The sequence below is a fragment of the Ornithorhynchus anatinus genome, chromosome 1 (assembly GCF_004115215.2).
Source record: "Ornithorhynchus anatinus isolate Pmale09 chromosome 1, mOrnAna1.pri.v4, whole genome shotgun sequence".
NCBI classification, from domain to species: Eukaryota; Metazoa; Chordata; class Mammalia; order Monotremata; family Ornithorhynchidae; genus Ornithorhynchus; species Ornithorhynchus anatinus.
This window is the reverse complement of record NC_041728.1, coordinates 54,950,175-54,976,081: the sequence shown is the minus strand read 5'-3', so window position 1 is coordinate 54,976,081 and position 25,907 is coordinate 54,950,175. Positions and strand designations below refer to the sequence as shown.

The 25,907-nt window shown below is 42.0% G+C and overlaps 1 long non-coding RNA gene across 1 annotated transcript in view; it reads left to right on the top strand.

Annotated features, from left to right (window-relative positions):
- The window catches only part of LOC114814550, a 165,372-nt gene extending 141,474 nt beyond the window's left edge, over nt 1-23,898 (top strand). The window contains exons 2-3 of the long non-coding RNA XR_003762334.2: nt 21,531-21,616; nt 23,058-23,898. This is a non-coding gene — a long non-coding RNA (uncharacterized LOC114814550). The remainder of the gene's footprint in view (nt 1-21,530; nt 21,617-23,057) is intronic.
- Nucleotides 23,899-25,907: the final 2,009 nt, after the last annotated feature.

Below are 25,907 nucleotides of genomic sequence, written 5' to 3'. Positions count from 1 at the left end.
AGAAATAGAACAATCAGAGACTGGGCTAGAGACTAGAAAAGGCCAAAAGACAACCTTTCATTCAGACAGATCTGTTGGCATCAGTGTTTCTGGAATGACTCTGAGCAGGAAGCTTCAAAATTCTAGTCTGCACAAAACTGTCCCTTGTCAACATTAGGAGAGCACTCAGAATTAGGTTTTATTTTTCATGAGGATTCAGAACAGGGTATATATTTGTCCTGTTCAGACCCAGATGCTATCAGAGCCCCCCAAAGAAACTTAATAAAATATTGATTAACTCTACTGAAATTAATGAGCTAGCTATTAGAACACTGGGTCATAGAAAAAAAAGGATCAGATATTAGCTAAGTGTAAAATTTACCTAGCCTCTATAACTCATGTGTGCTACCCAATTCACTTTAAATGGGTCCAAAATTCTTGACACTGATAATTTGGAGATTTTTCTCCTGGTGCCCTGCCCAATTTTCTCAAGTCATCATGCACCATTTAGCCTCCATATCCAAACTATCTTCTCTTGTTGACCAAATTGACACCCTCAACACCACCCTCTACTAAACTCAACTCACTTGCTCCCCATCCCTTCATCAGTCTCATACCACCAGCCCATAGCCCTAGATAACTTCCACAGTCTGCTCTCTTCGCTCTTGTACACAACCCACAGAACACTGCTGGTGGAAATCTACCTATCAGGCCCACTTCATCCACCTCAACTTCATCCTTGTGTGTTTTAACTCTGCCCTCTCCTCTGCCTGCCACATTTATTTCTCCATCCTTATTAAGACCTGTAGCTACTGCCCTCACCAGTTTTTTCCAGATGTTTAATTTTCTCCTCAAATCCTCTGTCCCCCCACCTCCCTCACCTCTTGCCCCTAATGATCTGGCCACCTACTTTATTGAGAAAATTGAAACTATCAGGCATGATCTCCCTAAAATCTCCCCTGCTCCTCTCCAGTCCTTCCTTCCTTTCCTCCTGCCCCTTTAACTCTCCCATCTTTACCAGCAGAATCTCAAGAATCTGCCTTCCCTCAAAATCCACCCACTCCACAGTCTCACGTGGGACAACCTGATTACCCTGTATCTCCTCCAGTGCTTAGAACAGTGGTCTGCACATAGTAAGCGCTTAACAAACACCAACATTATTATTATAACCAACCCCATCCCTTTGGTCACTATCAAAATGCTTTCCCCCCTTCCCTTTTTCCCTCCCTTACTGCCATCTTCAACTGTTCACAAGCCAATGGCTTCTTCCCCACTGCTTTCAAACATGTCCAGGTCTCCCCTATCCTAAAAAACCCTCCCTTGATCCCATGACTTCCTCTAAATAACTCCCCACATCTCTCCACCATTTCTCTCCAAACACCTTGAGTGAATTGTCTACACCCACTGTCTCAAGTTCCTCTCATCCAATTCTCTCCTTGACTCACTCCAATCTAGCTTCTGTTCCCTTCACTCCAGAGAAACAAGATAATCAAATCCCACATGTCCCTTCTAATTAGGAAGAAGAACAGGTATTGAGCACTGTTTAGGCAGATGAGGGAGCTGAGGCACAGAAAATTTAATTGATTTGCCCAGGGTCACACAATATGTAAGTAGTTGAACCAGGATTAGAACCCAGGTCCTCTGCCTCCCAGTCTCATGCTCTTTCCACTAGGCTCACTGCTTCTCTAAGGCTCTCTGATGGATGTAGAGGAAGGGAGGTAGGTATTGGAGGGGTTTGAGATATGTGATGAGTCAGATCCTTTAAAGAAGATAATACATGCTGTGCTCCCTTCCTTTGCCCTTTGGAATCTGAGATAACATTTACACTATTCCTAGTTCCACCTCATTCCTTCCACTCCAGGTATAACAAGTTTCAAGGGAGTAAATTTATCATTTCTAATTAAATGTCTCCTATTGCTAAAATGCCCTTGAGCCTGAGAAGATAATCTGTTTACAAAAAGGGAAGAAATCTATGTTTTGTCAGACTAGCTCAAACACTTCCTGAGAGTACTTTGGACCCATACTTGTGAAAGATAGGGCACAGAGGGATTCCTAGCTCATTAGAGAGTTCAGTTTTTTCTTTTTTTAAAATAGTATTTGTTAAGTGCTTACTATGTGTCAAGCACTGGAGTAAGTGCTGGGGTGGATACACGACTGGGTACAGTCCATGTCCCACTTGGGGCTCGCAGTGTTAATCCCCATTTTACAAATGAGGTAACTGAGGCACACAGAAGTTAAGTGACTTACCCAAGATCACACAGTAGACGAGTTGCGGAGCTGGTTTAGAACTCAAGTCCTTTCATTCATTCATTCAATAGTATTTATTGAGCGCTTACTATGTGCAGAGCACTGTACTAAGCGCTTGGGATGAACAGGTCGGCAACAGATAGAGACAGTCCCTGCCGTTTGACGGGCTTACAGTCTAATCGGGGGAGATGGACAGACAAGAACAATGGCAATAAATAGAGTCAAGGGGAAGAACATCTCGTAAAAACAATGGCAACTAATTGTCCTCTGATTCCCAGGCCTGTGCTCTTTCCACTAAGCTCCGCTGTTTCACCCTACCTGTCCGCTCTGGTACCTAGCTTTCTTTGGAACTTCAGCTTCATCAGTTGCTTTTAATATGAGGACTGAATATTATTTTCTTTCATCCCTTCTCTTTAATAAGAGAGATGAGTGAAGATTGATGAGAGATTTTCCAGGCTAGTCCTGAGGACCACTTCTGCTCAAAACCAGGAAATTGGCTTGGGGATCTGCCGGGATTGCGAAACTGTGATGGCCATCTAAAGCATCCCTGGTGGACTCCAGTGAAGCCCGTGAGTTATTTACTTAGGTGACATGAAAGCCAGCTTACAGAATTCCTTCATGGATTCTCCAAGCGGAAGGGTGGAGTGACAATACATTGAGTGATAAAGGAGACACCTCTTTCTGACAGAGGGGGGGCTGCCCTTCCTGTTTTGGTGCCATCCGAAAGGGCAGGCAAGAGATCAGCTGCCTGAGATTAAGCCCTGTAACCTGGGGTAACTGGGGAAAGGTGGAACACCAGCCTCCCCTTCGGGGATCTTCCCCTTCAGGGATCCTTGTTGGAGCAGGGTTGGAATTGGTGGGAAACAGGAGTAGAATTAAGAAAAGAGGAGGGAGCTTACCAACTTTGTAACTCTGAATTGCTGGAATCAATCAGTGATATTTACTGAGCACTTACTGTGTGCAGAGCTTTAAAGAACAGAATTACATTGCCCTCTCCCATCTTACCTTATCTCCCTGATTTCCTACTATAACCCAACCCTTAAACTTCACTCCCCCATCTATCTTACCACCAACCTCTTTCCCATGTTCTGCCTCTGGTCTGGAACATTCTCTCTCTTATCTGACAAGCAATCATTCTCTCCTCCTTCAAATCCTTATTAGTAGTATATCTCCTTCAAGAGGACTTCCCTGACTAAACCCTCAATTCCTCTTCTCCCACTCCCTTCTGTATCACCCTTGCACTCTTTATCCACCCCTCCCTTAGCCCCACAGTACTTAAGTACATATCCCTAATTTATTTATTTATTTTTAATGTATGTCTCCCCCTCTAGACTGTAAGCTCATTATGACCAGAAATATTTCAACTAACGCTGTTATACTATACTCTCCAAGTGCTTAGTACAGTGCTCAATAAATTGATTGAGTGCTTGGGAAAGTGCAAAACAATAGGGTTGTCCCTGCCCTCAAGAAGTGTGCAATCTATTGGGGGAAACAGACATTACATTAAATGACAGGAGAAGCATCAGAGTATAGGGATATGTACATAAATACTGTGACGTTGGCAATGAAGTGAGTATCTAAATCCCAAAAGGGGTTCAGACCCAGATGCATGGGTGATACAGAAGGGAGGGTGAATAAGGTTGGGAAAAAAGAGGTTAGTCAGGAAAGGCTTCTTGGAGAAGATGTGATTTTAGTAGAATTTTGAACCTGGGCAGAGTTCCTGTCTATCAGATATGAAGGGTAGGGAGTTTCACTCCGGAGGGAGGACAAAGATAAAATGCAAAATATATTTTACTTATGGAAATATGTGCATTTGTGTGTGTATATGAGTATGCTAACACACCTATCTTAACATGACTCAAAGGGGGCAAAACTGGTTATTTCTTTAAAATAATAGTCCTCACAGTCCGCATATGATCTAAAAAACAAGATCATTAGTACCTTAGGTAATTACCCAAGCTTAATATTTCATATTTCTTTTGATTCCTTAAAATAAGTCCAAATGAAATGATATTATCAATTTTCCTCTCTTGGACTTGCGTTTTTCCTCACTTTTTTGGAGTACTTGGGTAGGGTTGCTTTTCATGCTTGAGAAGTCAGTAAACGGGCAGTTTCTCCTCAGGAATAGAGTTCTGGTATATCTGTGAAAGGGGAGGTAGAGCTGAGGAGGGGGAACATAGTAGATAATAAATGAGAATATTCAGTCTTAGCAGAGCAAATTCTTAGGCCAGGAAAAGCTAAACAGAGGGAACTACCCTGCCCCACCACTCCTAGAACCCCCTGCTCTGGTCTTCAGCTCCGGCATTATTAAGCAGTCTTCACCTTGTACCAGCACGTAGGGAAGGACAGTAGCAGTGGCAGCCTTGCATGGCCTGTTTCCCAAACCTAAACCCCGGATCACCGGGCTGCTTCCTCTGGTGACTCACGCTGTGCCCCCTCATGTCTCCCCAACATCAATCTTGTCTGTCTCACCACCAACTTCTCACCTGCGTCCTACCTCTGGCCTGGAACGCTCTCCTTCCTCATATCAAACAAACAATTACACCCCCCACCTTCAAAGCCTTATTCAAAGCCTTTTCCCTGACAAAGCCCTCTTTTCCTTTTCTTCCTCTCCCTTCTGCATCTTCCTGACCTTCTCTCTTTATTCATCTCCCCTCCCAGCCCCACAGCACTTATGTACATATCTGCAATTTATTTATTTATATTAATGTCTGTCTCCCCCTCTAGACTGTAAGGTCTTTGAGGGCAGGGAAAGTGTCAGTACAGTGCTTCACACACAGTAAGGGCTAAATAAAAATGATTGACTGACTGATCCTGGGACCTCCCTCCCAACCTATAAAGCACTTAGTACAGGGCTCTGCACACAGTAAGTGCTAAGTAAATACAGTTGAATGAATGAATGAATGAATGAATCAGTGCTCCAGAAAGGACAGCAGCACTGGCAGTTCATGGCTCCACTCAATGCCAAACAATGGGAAGGGCTATAACTGTGTTTGTGTATAGTCTGACCATAAAAGTTATGACTGGTCTCTGAGCCCCAACTCTACTCCTCCAGCCTCAGTACCCTACTACTCACTTTTTATTTCATCTTTTTTGGATCTATCCTCTATTCTGAAAGCTCCTTGTGAGCAGGGAACATGTCTACTAACAGTTATATTGTACTTTCCCAAGCTCTTAGTAGGGTAAGCACTCAATGAATACAATTGATCGATTGTTTGAGATTTTCCTTGTCTTTGGCATTGGCTTAGTGCTTTTATAGTTTTATCTTTTCTTATGTGTCTATTGCCAGTCCCCTCTTCCTTCTTTCCGTGGCTCAGTGGAAAGAGCACGGGCTCTGCAGTCAGAGGTCATGAGTTCGAATCCCGGCTCTGCCACTTGTCAGCTGTGTGACTGTGGGCAAGTCACTTAACTTCTCCGTGCCTCAGTTACCTCATCTGTAAAATGGGGATTAGGACTGTGAGCCCCACATGGGACAACCTGATTGCCCTGTGTCTACCCCAGCGCTTAGAACAGTGCTCTGCACATAGTAAGCGCTTAAATACAAACATTATTATTCTTTCTTCTTAGATCAGGAGCCTCCTGAGGCTTAATGCTCACTTGGGTATTCTTTGCACAGGCAAAGGTTCAGTGCTTTGTAAACAGTAAGCAAGCACTTAATAAAATCTGTTATTACTCTTACTTACTCTTTCGTTGCTCCCTTCTTTCTCCTCTCCTTCAGGCTCTCCCTTTCCCCAAGCCAGGCTTGGACCCCCATATTGGAAATTGACCAATCATGGGCCTTTTTGGAAGGCAAGTTTCATGAATGAATTCAGAAAATGTGTTGAACCCAGCAAGTAATTCTATCAGTAGTAGCAGCTGGCAAGAAGGAAACCTGATTCTGGAACCTTCCAGGCCTACCAGAATACAGGTATTTATTAATAACAATAATAATAATAAAGATGTTAAGTATTGTCCTTTATATTGTACTCTCTGTTGTACTCTCCCAAGAGCTTAGTACAGTGCTCTGCACAAAGTAAGCACTCAGTAAATACAATTGATTAACACCTATATCTTACTATTACTACTATTATGGTATTTGTTATGTGCTTACTATGTGTCAAGCACTGTTCTAAGCACTGGGCAGATACAAGTTAAACAGATCAGACGCAGTCCCTGTCCCACAGGGGGCTCATAGTCCAAGCATTTATAGCAGCACAACCGTCATATTGCTCAGTGGAAGTCTTTTTCCCTGAATTCAGTCAACTCAGTGTTACCAAGTAGGTGGGGAAGGACTGTGGGAGTAAGAAAAGTAGTTGGGGGAGAGGTTGATTTTTTTAGAAGCAGATGATTTCTGACCTTGAATTAAAACTCTTTCCCACTTCAGCTCCTCTCCCTTTTGGATATCTTTCTGCCCTTCCTCATTGTTTACTGCTCTGGGGACAGAGTTGAAAGGCAGCAAGATTGAAGTGACTCTCAAAGAACTATTGAGAAGATTAAATGAAGTTACCTGTGTAACCTGTAAACTCTGTTAGACTGTAAGTTCCTTGATGGCAGTGTATCTGCCAATTGTATTGGATTCTCCCAAGTGCTTAATACTGTACTCCGCACAAAGTAAGTGGTCTAGAAAAAACATTGATTGACTTCAAAGTTGTCCTTTGGTTGCAATTATTCAATAATAAAGCAATGGCTCTAATGAGGCTTTTTGATTTTAGAGGATTTCACTTATCCAAGTTACCCCTGCCACTACTAAAACAATTCAGCTGCTGATTCACCTGCTAATTAATAAGTAGAAAATGCTTGGAAAATGGAAAATGTATTTCAGTAAATAAATGTTCTTTCCATGAAAGAAAATGAGGAACTTCAAGGATATCATTATACTAAACTTTGGTAAGTGATAGGTTGAATATCACAGCAATATCAGAACTAGAAGTTGGTCACTCTTCAGGTAGCAGGAACGTGTCTGCTAATTCTGTTGCAACATACTCTCTGTCATTTAGTGTAGTGCTCTCCACATAGTAAGTGCTCAATAAATGCCACTGATTGATTGATTAATAGTTTCAGAGTATTTATTGAGGCCCACTTGATGTAATGCACTGTACTGAGCTCTTAAGAAAATACAACAGATACACAAGACACAGTCCTTATCCACAGGAGTTTACACTATAATGGAGGAAATAAGTAGATAAATAATTACAGACTGAGTAATCAGAATAAATGATAGACTGCACTGATTATATTTATATACTCTAGACTATAAGCTCCTTATGGGCAGGGAACCTGTCTAACTAAATCTCTTGTAATCTATTCTCCCAAGTGCTTAATAATGTTTGACCCAGAGTAAATGCTCAATAAATATCTGATTGATTGATATACACAAGCATTGCTGAAAAGGTATAAAATAAGTAAAATAAATGATAAATGCTAAAGATGGCTGCTAGATGGGTGTGACTCAGAATAGGGGAATTAATTAGGATGGCTTGTTGGAGATAGGACTTTAAAGAAATTTGGACTTGGGGAGAACTGTCATCCAACTGGGCAAGATAGGTAGACCAATCCACCTGCAGCACAATGAGAAGATTATAGATTCTTTACTATTACCACTTTGAACAAAAATGTGTTGACAATGTATTTTCTGCCCCTCTGATTAGGTGATGACATCAGCAGTTTTAGTCAATTATCATTTTTTTTCACTTATATCACTGCTCTGAAATGCTTTTCAAAAGGTTTCCCTGGGCATCTGTCTCTTCATCTGTTTAAATTTCAACAGCTGCTTTAAAGGCCAATCAGGACCAACTGTTGCATTTCTACTTTATGGATCGGGTCTCCTAACTCTATCATACCCTCCTACAGGTATGCACAAAGTAAGCACTCAGTAAATACCAGTGATTGATTGGAAGCTCAGTTTTTAACCATTAAAGGTTTGACTCCTTCTGAAATTCCTTTAAGGAAGATGAAACCATGGAGAATTCTACCTTAAGCTGTCTGAAGAAGATCTGAGTGTGATCCTGAGGAATATTAGTTCCTGGCAGGATGGAGTTATGCTTTGAATGAGAAAAGAGATGCCATGGGAGAGAAATGCATTATTTTGAAGTGAGGATGATCAAAGAGCAGCTGTGTTTGAACCTTGTTGTACTTTCAAGAGGCTGCGTTCCAAGAGTTTACCGTGTAAACTGGTAGATGGCAGGACTTTAGGGTGCAGAAGTGGCTTTTATGTGACCAAGAACGGGCGTCTGTGCTATGTGTGACCCTAGTAAGCAACTGGGAGATGGAGTATCCCAGTACACTGGATCAGGAGCCAGGAATCATGAATTTTATTCCCGATTCTACCATGAATTTCTTCCCTTGGAGGTAATATTTATTGAGCTCCTACTGAATGCAATGCACTGTACATGGCGTAGTGGATAGAGCACGGGCCTGGGAGTCAGAAGATCATGGTTTCTAATCCCGGCTCTGCCCCTTATCTGCTGTGTGACCATGGGCCAGTCACTTCATTTCTCTGTGCCTCAGTTACATCATCTGTAAAATGGGGATTGAAATTGTGAGCCCCATATGGGACTGGGACTGTATCCAACTTGATTTGCTTCTATCCACCCCAGGGCTTAGTACAAAGTCTGGAACAAAGTAAATGCTTAACAAATACCATCATTATTATTATTACTAAGCCACTGGGAAAGAATGACAGAAGCTCAATTTTTGTAAGGATGTCTTCCAGAATGAATAGTAAGTCATCTGTTCAAGGTTGATGAATGGATAAAAATAACAAACAAGGTTGAAATATCCCCTGCTCATTCTTGTAAAGATTAATTAAACACTCTAAAGTGTTTAATCAAACACTCTAAAGTCTTTGAGCAATTTAGGAAAAAACAAAAACAAAAACCAAAAAAAAAAAATAGTCTTAGTAACATGAAGTATTTTGTTTATTGTTTATTGGGTTCAATTCCAAGAGGAAGCCATCTTTTCAAAGACTATGTTGGGTCTTTTCATTCATAAATGATCCTTGGCAAGTTGTTTATTACCAGTGTTTAATGATCTGTTTATTAGTTAACAGGCCAAGTAATCAGTTTACCTCATTAACCATCAATTTTGAGAACATTTTTGCATTAACTATGCCTAAAACTAAATTGTTGTAGACATTTGGTTTTATTGCTGCAACTTTTCTTGTAAAAGCTTGAGTCCAGTAATCAAAAATGAAGGACTGTGAACAAAAGGAAATCCACAGGGCAATTGTGACCTGCTGGAGTCTTAGCCTTGGAGTCAGATCCAGACTACCTGGAGAAAGGGTGAGAGCTGGGAAAATCCTGGGCTTCAGTGAGGGGGTGACTAATGGCATCCCAATCTAGGTTTCAGTGATTGACTGGGGAATTGGGTTTTATGTCATTCTCTGGGGAGAAGAAAATCAGATTGCATGAAGTGGGGAAGAGGAGTAGGAGAAACTAAAGAAAACAATGAAGAAGATAGGGAATTTGGCCTTGGATGTAATAATGAAAGAGTGCAGAGAAGAGGCCAGCATTTTTTCTTAGAAGAGAAGTTTTGAAGTTCCTGCAAGAAAGGTCTTTTTTCATTCATTCAATCATATTTATTGAGCGGTTACTGTTTACTAAGGTTGCCTCCTTTCCCTTTTCTCTAGTCCCATTTGGGTACTTGTGAACCAAAGGGAAAAGATGTTTTGACTATAAGTTCATACTCTAGACTGTAACCTCACTGTGGGTAGGAAATGTATCTACCAACTCTATTATATTGTACTCTCCCAAGTGCTTAATACAGTGCTTTGCACACAGTAAGTGCTCATTATTCTTGATTAGTTGATTGATGGGTTATCTCAATTCCCAGCATAACATCTGTGACTATTTGGAAATATACTGTGCCAGATTTTACCTGCAAATCCCCCATTTACAGACTCCCCCATTTTATGGCCCCCTTATCTCATAATATTCCTAACCCTATCCATTGCTTCCTCCAGATGCAGTGTGGGCTAATGGAAAGAGCACAGGCCTGGGAGTCAGAGGAACTAGGTTCTAATCCTGGCTCTGCCATGTACTTACTGTGTGACCTTGGGCAAATCACAACTTCTCTTTGTCTCAGTTCACTCATCTGCAAAATGGGGATTCAGTGCCTGTTCTCCCTCCTACTTTGTCATTTCATGTCCTGTTCAGAAGTTACTTTTTGCTGAATAATGAATAACCTATTCAGTAGCAGTCAATTCATTTTCCATCACCCATTTCCAAAACTCCTTATAAAAAAAAAACACGCTTTTAACAACATGTAGGTGTATAGTAAAGATCACCAATTATTTGATTACAGACTTATTATTGCAATTCAAAAAATAGATAGACTACTTTCAATATTTGAAGCCAAACTGATTGTTTGGCAAGTAATAATGCTATCTCTTTGATTCTCGCTAACTCTGAGGCAGAAGTTACCTAAATAAATTGAGAAGCAGTGTAGCATAGTTGAAAGAAGAGCACAGACCTGGAAATCAGAGAACCTGAGTTCTAATCTCAACTCTACCATTTGACTGCTGGGTGACCTCGGACAAGTCACTTAACTTTTATGGGCTCCGGTCTCCTCATCTGTAAAATGGGGATTTATTGCCTGTTCATCCTCCTCCTTAGACTGTTAGCCCAATCTGAGAGAAACTTTAACCAACCTAATTATTTAAAATCTACTCCAGCATTTAGTACAGAGCTTGGCATATAGCAGCTGCTTAACAAGTTCTATAATGATAATTATTATCGCTATTTAAATTTCATGGACTCTCCCAGGAGGATGGATTCTGATCCACAACTCACTCCGATTTGTACTCATGAAATGGAAGGATATGAAGGGGCCATGTGTGTATGTGTATGCACGCTGCAGGGGAAGAGGGGCAGTGGATAATAATAATAGTAATAATAATATTTATCTTAATAACTTAATTTTCAGTTTATTGTCTCTATAAAAATATCCTATACCAATATGTTCCATTTTTATTGAAATTTTCTAAAATGATTCTAGCAACTTAAAAAAATGCACCTAAAATACTAATTAGTGTTTCCATTTTCCTCAAAGCAAGTTGGTAAAAACAAAATCAATTACCTAAAATATGGTTTCCAAGCCTTTTCACTGGCCCCTAAAAAAGAGGCAGGTAATTACCCGTCATTAGCTGCTTTTGATTAGAAGGTCAATCAGGTATAGGATCACGGAAATCGACATAAGCAGCTATTTTGACCCCCAGAAGCAGACCTCGCTTTGACCTGGGAGGCTGGGATAGAATATTCTGAAAAAATGTGCAGTCCGTAGCACACATGCATATGTGTATGGGCACACACAAACATACACACACACACATACTCTTCTATCAGGATTCCTGGAACTCCATCCTTTCATGCCAATATTACAATGAGAAAATCAGCGGGCCTTCTAATAGGCAGTCAAGGGGGAACAAAGATATGGGGGCAATTTTTTTCTGCTCCAACCCTCTGCCTTCCCCCATCCCACTGGACACCAGCTGTAAGCAACTGGGCAAATTCTAAGGTGGACCAGGGTGGAACGCATTGTAGCAGTCCAGCCTTGGTGTCACAAAGGCATGCATGACAGTTACCAGGCCAGAGACCCAGAGGAAGAAATGTATTCTGGCAACATTCCTACCATGATAGAAACCAGCCTTGACCATGGCTGACACCTGACTTTCGAATGTCAGTCCCTGGCAAAGGACCTCACCCAGACTCCATGCCCCATCTGACCCCTTGAAACAGATCCACATTCCTGTCATCCAATCTCTGATTCTGGTAATTCAATCCTTTAACCATTGACACATCCCGCTCTGAGGGAGAATGGCAAGAGGAATACAGCTGGAGGCTGAATGTGTGTATGTGTGTCCAGGAGGGTCTTCAGACCTTCTTCCTAATGACAAAGAATCAGCTCCAAAATTGGACCCCAAAAAGATCTCACTCTAGGCTTCAAGGCTCTCCATCACCTTGCCCCCTCCTACCTCTCCTCCTTTCTCTCTTTCTACTGTCCACTCCGCACGCTCCGCTCCTCTGCCGCCCACCTCCTCACCATCCCCCGTTCTCACCTATCCCGCCGTCGACCCCTGGGCCACGTCCTCCCGCGGTCCTGGAATGCCCTCCCTCCTCACCTCTGCCAAACTAATTCTCTTCCCCTCTTCAAAACCCTACTTAAAGGTCACCTCCTCCAAGAGGCTTTCCCAGACTGAGCTCCCCTTTTCCCTCTGCTCCCTCTGCTCCCGCTCTACCCCACCTTCACCTCTCCTCAGCTAAGCCCTCTTTTCCCCCCTTTCCCTCTCCTCCTACTCCTCTCCCTTCCCCTCCCCTCAGCACTGTACTCGTCCGCTCAACTGTAAACATTTTCATTACCCTGTTTATTTTGCTAATGAGATGTACATCACCTTGATTCTATTTATTTGCTATTGTTTTAATGAGATGTTCATCCCCTTGATTCTATTTATTGCTATTGTTTTTGTCTGTCTTTCTCCCCCGATTAGACTGTAAGCCCGTCAAAGGGCAGGGACTGTATCTGTTACTGATTTGTGCATTCCAAGCACTTGGTTCAGTGCTCTGCACATAGTAAGCGCTCAATAAATACTACTGAATGAATGAATCTTCTAAGTGATCCCAAGAAAAATTATCCATTTTCCCAAGGACTTCAGGAAAGAAACGACCTTCTTGTGTGCTTTTTTCTACATGTACTGAGTTCCATCCTGCCCCTTTGTTTCAGTCCATTCATAGATTGGTTCCGCTCCATTTTATCAGGAGCTAAAAACACATGAGATGTCAGCAACCAGACTGTCTATGCTTCTGGTGAGTGGGGTCTGTGACCTGTCTACATTTTTTAATAGTATTTGTTAAGCACTTACTATGTGCCAGGCATCATTCTGAGATAGAATCAAGATAATCAGATTGGACATAGTCCATGTCCCACGTAAGATGCCACCCATTATGTAAGGATGGGTTAGAGGATCGTTCCGACTAGATTGAGAGCCCAGAGACTGGAAGGTTGAGCCATGCAAAACGTATTCCGAGTGGCAAATTGAACTTCCCTTTTGGGAGGAATACACTTATTTTTAGTAATTTCTAGTTTGAGATTACAAAACAAAGAATATTTGAGCATCCCTTTGCAGAAGGAATACACTTCTGCATTACAAGTAAAGCTAATCATGCACTACTAAGCAGCTAGTAGAAAGGCCAGCATGACCCCTAACTTCTAACAGCTGGGCAGACTTGTGACGACGGTTATCTCCAGGGTCTACCTTTCAAATCACCCCGGCACAGGCTTCCTTTCAAATCACCTGGCAACCAAGATCCCTTGTGGAAATACTCCCTTCCCCTGGCTTCAGCACGGAGGTCCGATCAGTCACTTGGCACCCTACGGGGTCCAGCAGGGCGGGTGTCCCTGACTCTGGGTGGAGGCGACTTACCACATGGGTGTGACAGAGTTCCAACCTACTACACAGAGTTCGTGGAGGCTCCCCTACAGATATACCCTGCTAATTCCTGATCCTAACACCCCTGAGCTCCTATTTGGGAGGATCGCATTGCAAGACCCATTGGAATTTTCCTTATCGCTCACCTCCAGCCTCTCCAGCTTCAGTAACCTTGTGAGTTTTCAGAATCGAGGAGCCCACAGTTCTTGATCACTCACTATTAACTTGCTGGGAACAGCGACCTAGTTTCAGAATCAAGGGGCCCACTGTTCTCGGTTTGGTATGGGGAGTTGCATGATGTGTTTGTTCAGAGCAAGTGGCGGATGTTTCAAAATGGGGTTGGTCTGGCCAAGGTCCCACCGATCACAGGGACTCATAGTCTTAATCTCCATTTTTCAGATGAGGGGACTGTGGCACAGACAAGTTAAGTGACTTGCTCAAGGTCACACATCAGACAAATGGTAGAGCCGGGATTAGAAACCAGGTCCTCTGACTCCCAAGCCTCTGTTCTTTCCACTAGGCCAGGCTACTTGTGCTTCCCTTGTCTGTGGACCTAACTTCATTGTCCTGCCCACAAAAGCACAAATTCATAAAGAGGTTTCCTGCTCCTCTGGCTCCTGGAACTAATATCCAGACCCAGTTCTCATTTAAACAGAACTGATCAATCAGTAGTATTTATTGAGGACTGACTGTGTTGGGAGAGTGCAATACAATAGAGTAAGGTGGACACAATCCCTGCCCATAAGGAGCTCACAGTCCAGAGGGGGAAGCAGACTTATTAAAATAAGTTACAGATGGATAGAATAGTGTTAAGGGACTATAGGTGGGGTGGTATTAGGTGAATATCAACATGCCTAAGGTGCATAGACCCAAGTGAATAGGCAGTTCAGAAGGGAGAGTGAATAAAGAAAGCAAGCACTTAGAAAAGGCCTCATAGAGGAAATATGGTTTTAAGACGGCTTCATAGATATTCAACCCAAATATTCAATTCAGCACTAAATCCTGTTGGTCCCATCTTCACATCACTACCATCGTATCCTCTCTAACCTAACTGCTACCATGTTAATACAATCACTTATCCTATCCTACCTGGATTTCAGCATCAGCTTCCTTGCTGACCTCCCAGCCTCCTGTCTCTGTCCACTCCTGTCCATACTTCACTCTGCTGCCCAGATCATTTTTCTGCAAAAACATTCAGGACATGTCACTCTGCTCCTCAAAAAACTCCAGTGGTTGCCCATCCACCTCTGCGTCAAACAAAAATTCCTCACCATGGACATTAAAGCACCTTGCCCCCTTCTACCTCACCTCGCTACTCTCCTTCTACAAACAAACCCATACACTTCACTCCTTTAATGCCAACCTACTTACTCGCTGTACCTCAGTCTCATCTGTCTTACTGCCAACTCTTTACCCATGTCCTCCCTCATGGCTTGGAACTCCCCCTTCCAATTCAACAGTCTACCTCTCTTCCCATCTACATTCATTCATTCATCCAATCATATTTATTGAACACTTACTGTATGCCGAGCACTGTATTAAGTGCTTGGGCGAGTACAATACAACAATAAACAGACACATTCCCTACCCACAACAAGCTTACAGTTTAGAGAGGGGGAGACAGACAACAATGGAAATAAATGAATTACAGATAGGTACAAAAGTGTTGTGAAGCTGGGAGTGGGGAAAAGCAAAGGGAGCAAGTGAGAATGACACAGAAGGGAGTGGGAAAAGAGGAAAGGCTAGGCTTAGCGTGGGAAGGTCTGTTAGAGGAGATATGCCTTGTGGGCATGGAATATGTCTACCAACTCTGTTAAACTGTACTGTTGTACTGTACTCTCCCCAGTGCTTAGCACAGTGCTGTGCACATAGCAATTGTTCAACAAATACAAATTACAAAATTACAAATACAAATTACAAAAACAAATCAATTACAAACGTAATTGATAAATTACAGATAGGGGAAATGGCAGGGTATAAGGATATATATATGTAAATACTATGGGGCTGAGGGTCCAATACAATTAAGTTGTTGAATATGATCCCTGCCCCCAAGGAGCTTACAGTGTACAGGGGAAAATAGCGATTATAATAAATTATGGAGAAGAGAGAGAGTGAGGTAGAGAAGCCATTTGGCTTGGTGGCTAGAGCACGGGCTTGGGAGTCAGAGGTTGTGGGTTCTAAACCCGACTCTGATACTTATCAGCTGGGTGCCTTTGGGCTTCTCTGTGACTCAGTTACCTCATCTGTAAAATGGGGATTATGACTGTGAGTCCCTTGTGGGACAACCTGATTACCTTGTATCTACCTCAGCGCTTAAAACAGTCCTTGGCACATATTCAGTGCATAACAAATACCATCATTATTATTTTAAGGGCCCATGGTAAGTATTGAATTGGAAGAGAAAAAGTAGGAATTTGGAAAGGAATGGTCAGAATAAGATGGGGTGATAACTGGAGAGTGCCATGGAGATTAAGGGAGGGTGTTGTTTTTTTTTTAATAGGGGATTCATTCAATCATATTTATTGAGCACTTACTGAGTTCAGAGCACTGTACTAGCATGGGTGGGTTTGAAAGCACTAGAAAAGGAACCACTGGAGAGTGAGCAGTTGACCATGATGGTCAGGGAGGGAAGAAGAAAGGGGGTAAGGGTTTAAATCAGGTGGGAAGGGATAGGTTTGGAGGCACAGGTGATAGATTTTAAGAGATGGTGGGAGATCTCCTCTTGAGAAACTGCTGAAAAGGATGGGAGAGATGAAAATGGAGGTAGGAGGAGGGTGGGATTGGAGAGGAGCAGGGGAGGTCTTAAAGAGATCAGGTTTAGGAGGGAATTAAAACTCTGAAACAGCTGGCATGGACAATGAGCATGGAAGTCAATAAGGATGGAGAAATACTGTTGCCGAGCTGAGGAGTGGGCAGAGTTATAGCAAGTGAGGTTGAGTTTGAAATGAGTAAGATCGGCCTGATATCTGGATTTTCACCAGCAGCGTTCCATGGCTGGAGAACGAGAGTGAAGGAACCTTAGTATGAAATCAATCTGATGCAGCCAGTTGGTGGTATGAGAATTACAGAGGGACAGGATAGCGAAGAAGCTGAGTTCAGTGTAGAGGGCAGAGTTGAGGAGCGGGATGTGTGTATTTGTTAAGCAGTTATTATGTTTCCGGTACTCTATTAAGCGCTGAGAAGCAGTATGGCTTAGTGGAAAGAGCACGGGCTTGGGAGTCAGAGGATGTGGGTTTTAATCCTAGCTATGCCACTTGTCTGCTGTGTAACCTTGAGCAAGTCACTTAAATTCTCTATGCCTCAGTTACCTCATCTGTAAAATGGGGATTAAAGGTGTGAGCCCCACGTAGGACAACCTGATTACCCTATATCTACCCCACTGCTTAGAACAGTGCTTGGCACATTCATTCATTCATTCAATAGCATTTATTGAGTGCTCTGCACATAGTAAGCATAGTACAGTGCTCTGCACTAAACACTTGGAATGTACAATTCGGCAACAGCTAGAGACAAGCCCTGCCCAATAACGGGGTCACAGTCTAATCGGGGGAGACAGACGGACAAAAACAAGACAACATAATCACGATAAATAGAATCAAGGGGATGTACACCTTGTTATTATTATAGTAAGTGCTTAACAAATACCATTATTATTATTAATAGAAGATTAACAGGTTGGAGAGAGTCCATGTCCCACAGATGAGGTAATTGAGGCCCAGAGAAATTAGGTGACTTTTTTTAAGCTCATTCAGCAGTCATGTGGTGGAACCGAAATTAGGAGCCAGGTCTTCTGACTTCCAGGCCCATGCTCTTACTACTAGGTGTTGCTACTTCTCTAAGGGAAGATAGTTTAGGTATGGAGACCAAATTTGTAGCATAATGATGCAACAGAGCTTTTTCTAAGGAAGCTCTTCCTCAGACATAGCCATGGCTGCCTCTGGCCTCCATTGTCGCAGGTGAGGAACACCTTAGGCAAGAGTTGAGTAATTCTCCTTGAAGGTGATTCATCCACTTTCTAAAATACTTTAAAGTGACAACTCAATTGAATTTCAAATCATATAGAATATTACTCCTGTAGAAAGCTGCTCCACCCAGCCAAGGCTGAGCTAAGCCAATAAATCACATCTTAATCACTTCTCTTCATTAACAAGTGTGAGCAGTGCTCATTGTTCATTAACTGCTCATTATCTCATCACCAGAGATGATAACCAACCTAGGTGTCTTGAGGGAGTGGGGAAAGGGTAAAATTTGGTTTAACTCAGGTGTCATATCTCTAAATTAGTTCCAACCTACTTACCCGAGGCATTCAGTTTGATATCTGGGTTCAGTTTGATATCTGGGCCCTAAGTCTTCCGTGGGGAGGAAACAGTTGAAGTGATAAAATCGCTCAACTCATCTTAATTTCCTTCAGGTTAAGGAGCACTACATTCAAAGGTAGGGCTGAGTGTTGGTTACCTTCATTGTCCAAGTAGTGGAACAGAGCAAATTTAACAAGTTTGTGGAGCACAATTTAGCAAGCTGATCTCTTACTTTTTCTCTGACTCTCTAATGATCGTGGTAGTATTAGTCGTAATAGTATTTATTAAGTGTTTATTACGAGTAGAGCACCGTACTAAGTACTGGAAAGGATACACAGGTGGGAATTAGATTTGGTCCCTGTCCCTAAAGAGTAGATGGAAGACTCTGAGCTGTGGTAGTGAGAGACAGAGAGAGAAAAAGAAACGAAGGGGTTGGGTGGATGGCAAGAATGGACTCACCTTAGGGTTGGATGACTGGGTCTCCCTAGGACTGATATTTCCACGAGAAGCAGTGTGGCCTGTTGGATGGAACACGGACCTGGGAGTCAGAAGGACCTGAGTTCTAATCCGGTATCTGCCATTTGTATGCTGTGGGACCTTGAGCAAGTTACTTCTCGGTGCCTCAGTTACCTCATCTGTAAAATGGGGATTAAGACAGTGAACTCTTTGTGGGACAGGGAACATATCTAACCTGATTATCTTGTACTGGTGGAATCCAAGAGAACCAGAAACAGATAAAGGCAGGGTTTTACTCAAGAAGTAATATTTCTTCAATTCCAAACTTGGAGACAGATAATTTGGTAGTGCTAATCCAGACTCCTTGAGGGCAGAGGCCATTGCTTCTGTTAAATAAAATGTGTATAGTTTTTTATATGAACACCCAGAGGGTTCTCAAAATACGTTGTATGTGAGAATTAGTGGAGGAACTCTGCTCCTGGTGAGAATCCAATTTATAAAAAAAAAGGTGGTTTTCCTTAAGAAGTGCCTTTGCTAAAAGACTTCCTTTGGAGAGGGGAAAAACCTCTCTCACAGATTCTGTAGACTATCCACAAAAATGGAATAGAATATCTTCAGCCAATTAACCTGGCAGACACTTGGAGAAGCAGCGTGGCTTAGTGGATAGAACACGGGCCTGGGAGTCAGAAGGACCTGGTTTATAATTCCTGGCTCTGCCACATGTCTGCTGTGTGACCTTGGGCAAGTCACTTAACTTCTCTGTGACTCTGTTCCCTCATCTGTTAAACGGGGATTGAGAGTGTGAGCCCCAAGTGAGACAGGGACTGTGTCCAACCATAAGAGAAGCAGCGTGGCTCAGTGGAAAGAGCACGGGCTTTGGAGTCAGGGCTCATGAGTTCCAATCCCAGCTCTGCCACTTGTCAGCATTGTGACTGTGGGCAAGCCACTTAACTTCTCTGTGCCTCAATTCCCTCATCTGTAAAATGGGGATTAAGACTGTGAGCCCCACGTGGGACAACCTGATTCCCCTGTGTCTACCCCAGCGCTTAGAACAGTGCTCTGCACATAGTAAGCGCTTAACAAATACCAACATTATTATTAAATTGTATCTACCCCAGTGATTAGAACAGTGCTTGGCACATAGTAAGTGCTTAACAAGTAACACTTTATTTTATTTGGGAATAGATCTGGGAAAAGGAAAGATAAGGAGGTCTGGATACCCAATGTCTTCATCCCCTGATGCTGCCACAAGAGGCTGCGAATTCACTGCTGCTTGCTTAGGCCTAAACAGATTATACTCTTTCCCCACTCCCTTGGATTCTCAGGAATTAAAGCAAAGACAAGGAGAACAGATGCAAGCCTGACAAGCTGCCAATGTGCCTTTAAGAGAAGGCACATGTTGAGAACATCCATGCCCAGTTTAATAACAATAATAATGATAATGATAATAATGGTACTTGTTAAGTGCTTACTGTGAGCTAAGCATTGTTCTAAGCACTGGGATGGATACAAGTTTATCCAATTGGACACAGTTCCTGACCCACATGAGGCTCCCACTCTTATGCCTATTTTATAAATGAGGTAACAAGCACAAAGAAGTTCAGTGACTTTCCTAAGGTCACACGTAGCAGACAAGTGGCAGAGTCTGGTTTAGAACCCAAGTCCTTCTGACTTCCAGGCCCGTACTCTATCCACTAAGCTATGCTGCCTCTCAGTTTCAGTTGTCTCTTTGGCCTTTGCTAGGGTGCTTCATAAATAGTGACTTTACTACCGACTCGTGATGAAATTTCACTTCACCTCTTTGCAGCTCAAATATCTCATCTATAAAATGGAGATGACAGCTAATGCACCTTCCCTTTCAGGAATATTTGGAGGATACAAAAGGAAATATCTGAAGAAGACTGAGTTCCTCTAGAGAAATGAGGAATTATTATTTGGGGAAAACATAAATTCAGTTGCAGTCAGGCATCTTAGGAAGGAAAACTCAATATGTGCTTCCCTGAGCCACTCTAGTGTGTTGTCAAGATAGTCAGTGCATTTCTCCATGAAGGTAGTCGAGGAGAGTGAAGAAGGGGACGTACATTGTGCCATGGCTTTCTAACCCCAACGGGAATGCTGAGGAACCTAGGCCTATTCTGAGGATCTCCGTGGGTCTGAAGTCATCACCTTAGATGAACTCCTGCTAGTGGGATCATACTATGGTGCCCAAAGCATAAAGCATACCTGCTTCGTCCCCCACTTTCCCTACCACCATGAGCCTGCTATGACTCTTTCCCATTTAAACCACTGTTTAATGTCTCCCCGGTTAGGTGTTCTAGCCTTCCATAACAATAATTATAATAAAATAATAATTCTGGTATTTGTTAAGTGTTTACTGTGTGCCATGCACTGTACTAAGCCCTGGGGTGGAAACAAGCAACTTGGGTTGGAGGACATAGTCCCTGTCCCACATCCCATCCAATCCATATACCAGGTTCAAAAAAGTAGTTTTCTCTTCTCTGTAACTCCTGCCTTACAATACATTATTGCCTCATCTTGAGCTGCTCTGGAGGGTGCAAGAAATCCTATCAGAGACAATCCACTCTGCAGGAAATCCTATCAGAAGCACTGACACATCCTCCTATCATTTCTACAGAGAAAAGATTTGTACCTCCTTCAAAGCAGAAACTATGTCTTCTGTATGTCACATAGTGTCTTCATTGTGGGCTCTTTTTTTCTAATGGTATTTGTTAATCACTTAATATGTGCCAGACACTGTACTAAACCCTGGGGTAGATACAAGATAATCCCGTTGGATACAGTCCAGGTCCCATATGGGGATCACAATTTTAATCCCCATTTTACAGATGAGGTAACTGAGGCACAGAGAAGTGACGTGACTTGTCCAGAGTCACACAGCAGGTAAGTGTCTGAGCCAAGATTAGAATGCAGGTCCTCTGACTCCAGGCCCATGCTCTTTCCACTAAGCCATATGGTTTCTCTCTCAATTACATTGTACACCCTCTCTAGATTTTAGCAGACAATAATGATGAGGACAATTTTACTACTTGCTGAAAGTCAAGAGGAGAGGGGGGGAACTCTAATAAGAAAAAAAGGTGTGTGGCTAAAACTTTCAGTGATTGCTCTCACTCTTTATTTCCCCACAGATGTCTCCTATTGAGGTCTCACCATTCCTGAACTTTGGTAAGCTGAAGGCCACACTTCGATCTCCTCTTTAGCCTTCAAGATTGATGTAAGTATCATTTAAACTGGTCATTTCCGAAGCCATGGCCTAGTTTGGGTTTGGAGTTTTTTTTTTCAACCAAGCGAATTGTGAGATTTTGAGTCAGCAGACTGAGTATCCATTTTTTTAGAAATAGTATTTGTAAAGTGCTTGTTTTGTGGCACTCACTGAATTAAGCGCTGGAGAAGATACAAGAAAACTAGGTCGGGCAAAGTTCAAGTCCCACTTAGGGCTTACAGTCTTAATTGAGGCAGAGATAAGTGATCTGTCCAGTGTCACACAGCAGATGAGAGGTGGAGCCAGGATTAGAATCCAGGGCCTCTGACTCCCATGTCTTTGCACTTTCCGCTAGACGATGCTACTCCTCCGCTTCTTTTGGTCTTTGCATCAGAAATCTCCTTTCATTTATTAATTTGGAAGTTAATGAAGGAAATAAATGGGAGATCCATTGACAGCAGACCGGTTCCTCCAGAGGAAGAATGAGGTCTCCAATTCATTAGCCAACATAAATTAAATAAATAATTTGCCCTCGAACTGGTGAAATATTCAACATGTTCATTTGGTATTGGCGTTTCTAGAGAAATAAAGGATTGATTGTGCTGAGCAGAGAACTTTGGGTTGTTTTAAGTGCATCTCATTTCACTGCTCTGTTTTCTTTTGTAAATGAAAGCGGTTACATTTGGGGTTAGATTTTCATTATCATTTCAGGTGGAAAATTAGCAAGGTTACAATAATTTACTTAGAAGAGGTCTTTTATAGTTTCACAATGTCCATAGCTTGAATCTGTTAGTGGAGAACTTCGCAATAGCTTGATCAAAAATGTTCATAACTAAAAATATACAAGAGATGTTTTATGAATGAAAGAATTCCAGAATTCTAAAATTTCACAGTGGGTATTGCTGTTTATTTGGTTTTGACTTTTTTTTCCTTCATACCACACTTTCATTTGCAAGTTTTATGTTGATTGGTAGAACAATGGTGAAAAATTTTAAATCTACAAGCATGACAAAGGAAAAGGGACACTAGGGAATAGTGGGGAAAAAAAACTACAGTATCATATAGAAAAAGAATGTTTAATTTCAGCTGACCAGTGCTTGGCTCATGTGCTGAATCCCCCAAGCTATCATTAGTCTGGATAGACTGCTTTCCATCCCCCCCCCCATAATACATAAATTAGAAATAGCACAAGGATGAGGGCACAGGCAGTGTGATTTTAAACTGGAGACCTCCTGGACCAGGGACAAGAACCTTACTGGTAAGTGAAACAGCTCCACATTAATGTTTCTGTTTTATTTACGGATGGTGCTGACATGGGATGAGCTATTAGGGGAGTGGAAAAAATTATCTGGATAATTCAAGCCAAACAAGCATAGTTCTTTGTGAAAAATTGCTTTTTTTTTTTTTTTTTGCCCTGAATTAAATTGCTGAAATCACCACTTCACTTGGCCAGTACATATACGGACCAGCTATTGAGTCATCACCTCAATTATTGTCATCTATTCAAGAGGTCATCTAACAAACCCAGAAACTTTGTAGTTACAACTGGAAAGCAGCTTCTATTAGCTTCTGTATTTGAGTCATTCCCATTCTAGTTTTATTTTGCAACTTTGCATTTGTAACTTACAATGTATTTGCTTTTATGGATTTAAAAATGCCTAATATTGCAAATTGGTATGGATTCTTCATATTCTTTTTCTGAATTATAATAAAATAAGGCAAATGAGCACTTCAGCCATGCAAAAATGTAAAAGTTATAGAAACGGCAGCTATTTGATCTCCATATATTTATGCTTATGTGCACATATAGCCGTTTAGCTATACTGGACCTCTAGGTGTAAACTTGGAGATATTCAAACGAGGAAATTAAAACCAGTCACTCTTCTAGCCTCTTTTGTGGTTTCACTCATATTTTTTTAATTTTTTTTAATTGATGTGTAAGCACCAGAGACCTGCTCCTCCCCCCCAAAATAGGCACAGTGAGTCAAAACGGCAAAGAACAGATGACCAAAAATATTTGGAATGATTTTTACAAATGTCAAGAAAAATGACTGGTGCACAGCTACTTTGCAAATCAATTGTTTGCCCACCAGCTTCTAAATGACAGCTAACCAGAAAAAGATTACCCTTATCCATTTCAGAATGAGCTGCAAGATTAGCTTGGAATGTAAGACTAGAAGAAAAAAGGATTATGTCTTCTTTATATCATGAAATGTATCCTTTTCTATTTGTCCTCCACAATATGATGTGTTGGAATGCATAAGAAATGTAAATAAAACACCTCCTTGCCCCTTTCCCCGTCTACAGAGTCCTTCGGTGATTCCATTTTCTTAATTAGCTTTCACTCTAGAAGAATAGATTCTTATTAAGAGTCCCTAAAAGTATTATAGCATCTGGGCCACGTACAAAGAAATGTGTCTATGTTGGCTTGTTATAATTCTTTCCCCAAGCACCCACAAAGACTAACAAAAGGAGCAGTGTATCTCGGAAAATCTGGGCGTGACAAACTGACATATACAATAAATATGAATTTTACTACAGGTAATAGATTGAAATTATATGGTTCATTTGACGCCCCTCCCCCTTCCTTCCTAACCGCCCCCCCCCCCCCCCCGACACCTTTTCAGCTTCAGCCTACCTCTAGCGAAAGCACAGAGGAAAGAAAGATTTACTAAGCAGTCTGGTCCCAAGTGTCTCTCAGGATTTTGCTTTTCTGTTTACCACTGGGCGAGCTCTATCCATCCAATGAACGTTAGGCGGAATACTTATAGGAGATGGATAAATTAGTAATGAATGGATTTATTCACCAGCTCGGAGGAGTCATCCATGCACAAAATCATTTCATTTTAGGCAGCACGAGGACGGAGTCACAACGTTTTGTTTTTTTTTGTTTTTTTCCTTCTGCCCTAAAAATGCTCCTGAGCCCCGGGGTCCACTAAAGTGGTGTTTGGAATCTAAAAGCATTAAAGGGACCTGCGTATCTAGAATGCCATTTGGATCCGGAACTTTATGTCTGGATCATTCCATCCTGAAAGCCTGTTTCATTCTATCAGAATGTGTTCTGGTGCCACACATTTGCCGATAACGTATCCTGATGTGATACCTAGATTTAAAAAAAAAAATCAACCAACACGTTGATTGATTTGGCTATAAAACATAATTTAATGACATGCAAGTCAATCGTACGCTCTGCTTAAGTGTCCCCTCCGATGGGTCGGCTTTAAGAAAAAAATGACAGAAAATGCACTTTAATGCTATGGTTGACCCATTTCTTTCAGATAGTGAGTGGCACATTCTCAGCTCCTTTGCAGCGTTTAATTCCAAATGGACATGGCTTTTGAAAATGTCCTCTTGCTTTTTCTTAGGCTGCCACTTGAAAGTTGAAATGTAGCAAGAATGTAATGTTAGGTGCCAGTTTTCTGAATTACAGGGTGACTACTTTAGCTGATCCTAAAAAGCAAGTGTCTTTTTATACCGCATAAAAGGCTGAAATGTTTACATATCAAAAGGCTATAGGCCAATTTCTGTCAAAATTATACATGAAGTTAAGCAGTACAAGCAATTTATTTAAACACTAGTCATTGTAGAAAAATTCAAAACCATATGCTCTTTTAGCAGTTTTTCACAAATGCATCTGACCCATGACTTGGCAGGACATGCAGGCTTCATAATTTACTCTAAATTTCAAATCCCCCTGACATTTAAATAAAAGATCTTCATTAATAAGGTTTATATGAATGAAAACTTTAGAAGCTGATATTGTTAGAGAGAAGCTTAGGGACTGTCTGTGCATTTTGTCTAATTTTCAAATGACTGACTTTCCGAATCATTTCAAGATCATTTTTCTCCTAGAACAAATCACCATCGTTTGCATGGTATGAATTACCAAAGTAATGGTGCAATCATTTTTGAAACAAACTTTGAGCGAATGGGATCAGGATTCCCGAAACGCCGGAAAATACAATACTGAGGTATTTGGTGAGTCTTTCGGAGCCTCTTTGTTTGGTTTTGTTTTCCAACCGTTTTGCTCTGTCTAGTTTTCTTTCTTAACACCTTGATTCTTTCCTCCCAGGGGGCCATACAGCGTAATTATCAGCCGCACTCTGCGCGTTGCCAAAAAAACGCAGAAAGCGCTTTCCCCCGGTGCCGCGTTGGGAGCTCCGCAGGACTGCCAAGCCAACTCAGTCCTGTCGGCTCCAGCAAGGGTCCCGTTTGCCCAGTTGAACCGGGCATCGGGAGTCTCTGCCCACACCAGCTGGTGGGTGGAGAGGGCGGTCTCTAATGTCCAGCCGGAGGCCCGCCC